Source organism: Pygoscelis adeliae, unplaced genomic scaffold (assembly GCF_000699105.1).
Source record: "Pygoscelis adeliae isolate BGI_AS28 unplaced genomic scaffold, ASM69910v1 Scaffold465, whole genome shotgun sequence".
Lineage (NCBI taxonomy): Eukaryota > Metazoa > Chordata > Aves > Sphenisciformes > Spheniscidae > Pygoscelis > Pygoscelis adeliae.
The window spans coordinates 57,132-62,350 of record NW_008824812.1 but is presented as its reverse complement, the minus strand read 5'-3'; positions in this window follow the sequence as shown (position 1 = coordinate 62,350).

Here is a 5,219-nt window from a genome sequence, read left to right as displayed (position 1 = left end):
CCGTGTGCGAAGGAATACCGATGCTGCGTGTCCTTCCTGTAAACCTGTTCACAACCAAATAATCCCTGCAGAAATTGCACGGGTTTGGTTAACGATGCTTGGCAAACAGCATGGCCTGCGTATCAACGTCATGGTCTGATCTCTAGGCAACAGCTTCTCCTCCGCCTCGTACTGTTGCTCTTTCTGCAATGGGAGGGATAAAGAGGATTAATAAGAACCCAGGCAGGCTGTAAAGACAGCACACTGCTTGGGAAGAGGGTGCTGCTGTACTTCACTAATAAATCAGGATCATTATCACACCAGGGGAGAGAAAGAGAACCCGGAGCAAAGGCATCTGGTGTGAATTACGTCTCTGAGCCTGCTGGAGCTCTCCGTCTTCCCGAAGCACTTGCTTCAGCTAAGCCGTGCAGCCTGCCAGCGGCCATTAATCCCATCCCCTCCTGCCGGAAAGCTGATACTGGGCCGAGGCAAATCTTTCTTGTGCCTGACGGTTTGGGGTGGGGTGGTTTGGTTTTTTTTTTTCTCTTTTTAATGCTTGCTGTAATGAGCGAGAGCCCGGAAACGCTCAGAGTGCTTTCTGCAGGGTCTACGGACTCGTGTGTCAGTGCAAGAAAATACAAAAGCCAGAGCAGCTTCCTCTTTGCGCAAGTTCAGTCGCCCCTTTCGGCTCCAAAAACGTGTGCGCATATATAGAGAGGAGGGACAGCTGCTGAGCACAGGGACCGAACTGCAGCACCGTGTCTCTGCAGAATCCATTTCCTACAGAGTGCTTTTCCTTCAGGGGAATTGGGGCGGGGTCGTGGGGGGAATGCCAGTAGCAAAACTCCTCAATTCATTAGTTTCTGCTTTCACCCAGACTTGTTAAGACACAAATGCCCTGAATGTGATTTTTCTAAGAGTAATCCTGACTTATGCAACTAATCCTATTTGTATTTTGGGGGGGGGGAAACATCAAAGGGGCTTTTTAGCCTGAAAGCTTGCTTGGACAAAGCTGTCTTCATACGCCAGTAACGTGATGCTAGAACCACGGCCTGAAGACCTGTTTCAGGCGATGCGTGCTAACATAACGCAGCATGTCAGAGAATACTTTACAGGCATTTGCTCAGTGTTTATGTCAGATTTTCCCAGGGTTTACCACGGTACAGTACTAGCACTTAGGTGAGTAAGAGCTTGCATTTTTCAGCCAGTAAAACCTCATGGGTTTGTCTGATAGTCTGTTGTTCCTCGGCAAAGAAGGTGGAACTTGAACCCTTGATAACCAAGTCTGTATTTTTTAGAAATAAACGTGAAGCGCAAGACTAGATTTGACCTACTTTTTCTACAAAAAGACACAACGAATGCCTGCAAGCCCTCGCTGAGGGGTTTGTCTCAGTGAGACCCGAGGACGTCAGTAAGAAGCTGGGTTGTATGGGCGAGTGCGGTGCCGCCGCCCGCCAACAGAACATACTGTTTTATGTCCGGCACGTTTCCAGCATCCTCACTCTTACACCACTTCCCTCTGCTGCTAGTCTGGAACCAAAACACTGGATCCCTGACAGCCACCACCAGGCTATTACGAAGGGGCTGGGTCTCCTCCAGTTGTTTGTTTGGAGGGAGCCTGGTAGCTTGGCACGGCAAGGCAGAACGGGGGTAGATCTCAGCACTGCTTTTCTCCTCCATGGAGGCTGATTTAGACCAATCGTTTCCAAATGAACATACCCAGCAGCTGGGCAGGTTCTGAAGCTCTGGCTCTCAAGCTGCTCTGCCTTGCGTGAAGCATGTTTCGATGACCGGGGGCGGGCTGAATGAATGAAATTCTCATCCCCAAAATGTGGATTTGCAGTGCCTCATGCCAGTGCTCTTGAGAAGCTAGGAAAGAGCTGTGTGCTGGATGTTAACCAAGTGCTGAATAATGCATAGCAGTGAACGACACACAGATTTCCCTTTCTTCCTATTAGCATTATCGTAAGCAATAATATGATTGACCCCGAACAAAAATAACCCCAACAGACGACGGTGTAGAGAGGTAGTAGGGGACTCCCTATCTAATAACCAAAGCTTAAACACCGAATCTACTGTTTCCAAAAAGTTTCAACTGCAATGCCTTGCAGCAAGTGGTGCACTAAGATCTTTCCTTTAAGGAAAACAAAAAAGAAAAAGGTGGTGGTAAAAACTGACGCTTAAACGTTATAGCAGCTCGTTTAAATTAAATGCAAAGTTTATCTGTTTGCTATAGAGATGGAACCAACGATAACAAATGGTGACAGGTAACGTGAGAGGTTTTTCTGAATAATACCGATTGAACTGGATGAAATAATGGAGCAGAAATGCAGTTGAGGGGACCCTTGATACCACCAGAAACTCCTCCAGAAGGAGGTGTCCCAGCCTGGGTAACAATCCCGAGTTACCTGGATAACAGTCGTTTGTTAGTTCTCTCTCCTTAGGCTAGCACAGAGGAATAAATATGCCACTTCAGCCCCGTGGGTGGTGTTAACTGTTCGTGGCTTAGCTTTGCTTTCACTGTTTCTGTTTTGTTTTGTTATCAGATTGCACGTGTGAAAAGGAAAAGAGACAGTATTTGTAAGTTCAAGAGAAGACAAAAAGGTGAACGGACTGAAGTAGTACAGTCAAACGGATCCGACTTACAGCTGCCTCTGTCTCTCCAAACAAGAGAAACCCTGTTTCTTGGGGTGAGGAGGGGTGTTGTCATTCATACCGCTGATAACAGTGCGCAGGGTAACAGATCACCAGCACTCCTTTTCTTGGAACACCTTTCTCTTCCGCTGTTCTGGTCCCTCCCAACAGTTTCTGCTTCCAGTATTAATACTACCAGGCTGTACGTCGTTCCAGAGGTTTCCTTGAAGTCAGCGGGCGCCAGTGTTACTGGTACTCTCGGGGCAAAGGTCCGTCGCAACTGATGTGTTGTGTGGTTGTTACGCTCTGGATTTTGCCCTCGTGAGCGACTGCTCTACCCAGCTACAAAAATAACTGTGCGATAGCAGAGACTTGGGCTTACACATACACCAGCAACAATGTGGTAGCAGACAATAATCGCAGTCCACGGTGCTCGTAGCACAGTAATTGGACAAAGCCAGTCCTGCAACACCCGGTGCGTTACTGAAAGATGGGTTGTTTTCATTAAAAATCACTAAATGCCACTTTTGATATGCTGCTGTTACGCACCCGCGTCCAGTTCTGAGCAGCTGCGCAGAACAGCAAGCTCCTTTCTGTAGAGCAGGGTTTTCAACTTCAAAGCCTGTTCCTGCTGCCTGTGCTTCTTCCCGACTTAGAAAAACGCTCCTCAGCTCAAGCGACTTCCTTGCAAGGACCGATAGTCGCTGCTGTTTTCCCCAAGACGGGAACACTGTAGTTGCACGTTTTTGCCACTTACTCGTCATCGCCTCAGTAACAAAAAGCCTCCTTGTCATCATCTTGATGTGCGAGTACGTGTCATATGCGTGTAGCACTTTGCAATGCCTAGAATTGAGGGACCTCTGGCTTCCACTGAGTGTAATTTTCTGCTCTTCCAAGGCAAGGATGGATGCAGGTGCCGTCCGCCCGCTCCCCGTGCTGAAAAGCTACACCCAGGGGGTACAGTCTGCTCAAGTACCGTCCGCTGTGGAAAGCGTTTGTGGACTTAGGTCATTTGCCTGAGCTTCTGCTAGATCTCAAAAATACTGTATTTTGTAGGTACATAAAGTTATTTCTCTAGATAGATGTCTGATTTTCTATGTTACATACAGAGGTGCTGGTGATCTGTTAACCACTGTAGACAATAATACGAGGAAGGCCGGCTGAACAGGAGCCGGCAGTGTGCCCAGGCGGCCAAGAAGGCCAATGGCATCCTGGCCTGTATCAGAACTAGTGTGGCCAGCAGGAGCAGGGCAGTGATCGTGCCCCTGTACTCGGCACTGGTGAGGCCGCACCTCAAATACTGTGTTCAGTTTTGGGCCCCTCACTCCAAGAAGGACGTCGAGGTGCTGGAGCGTGTCCAGAGAAGGGCAACGAGGCTGGTGAGGGGTCTGGAGAACAAGTCTGATGAGGAGCGGCTGAGGGAACTGGGGTTGTTCAGCCTGGAGAAAAGGAGGCTGAGGGGAGACCTCATGGCTCTCTACAACTCCCTGAAAGGAGGCTGTAGTGAGGTGGGGGTCGGTCTCTTCTCCCAAGTAACTGGCGAAAGGACGAGAGGAAACGGCCTCAAGTTGCGCCAGGGGAGGTTTAGATTGGATGTAAGGAAAAATTTCTTCACTGAAAGAGTGGTTAAACATTGGGACAGGCTGCCCAGGGAAGTGGTTGAGTCACCATCCCTGGCAGTATGTAAAAGACGGGTAGATGAGGCGCTTAGGGACATGGTTTAGTGGGCGTGGGGGTGTTGGGTTGACGGTTGGACTCGATGACCTTAGAGGTCTTTTCCAACCTTAATGATCCTATGATTCTATGATTTATCCCCAGTGAGAGAAACAGGATTTCTCTCGTTCGGAGGTGCAGGCAGCTTTGAGTTAGATCCGTGTCTTCCTGCTTCTCCCTCCGTTTGTTTACAATTTGCCGTTTAACTTCAGCCACGGCAGTTCATCTTAAAAGGCGTGTTATACACACGCTCATCCCTCAGTTCTCGCAGTCTTTCACCACCTAGAAGAGGAACAGCACTTCGTGTTCCCTCTGTTGCCAGCCTATTGCCTTTTGATACCTCTGTACGTGGACGCTCGCCTCAAGGAAAACGACCAAAACGAACCCAGCTGTACCGCTGGGCCAGGCAGCTTCTCTCCCAGTTGTCCTTCGGAGGAGGAGGAGGAGGATTCCCCTGCCCTGCCAGCCAGGAGGAGCGCTGAGGCCGGCTATCGTGTCGGGAGAGCACGTTTCCAGACTTCAGCTGTGGTCGATGGAGCCACTTCGCCTTCCTCAGGGCCACATCGCTCTCTCACCGCGGCCTGGTTTCCTCTACATTCGTTTTTGGGGCTTTTTATTGTTGTTCAGGTTTTTTTGTGGGGCTTTTTAACTTTACACGCGCTCCCCAGCGCGCTGCGCTGTAGGCAGACACCTCTAGTCCCTTCTGCTCTTACATCAGTTTTGGTAACGAGGGGTGCTCGTTGAAAGCACCCGCTCTCCTGGGGGGCCGGAGTCAGGCCTGTCTCCGTCCCCGAGGCCGCGCCGCGGGCCCTGGGCATCCTCCTCGGCTTCTCCCGGCGCTGTTCGTCCCTCAGGCCGTTCCTCAGCCCGGAATTCCACCCTCCTGCCCCGCT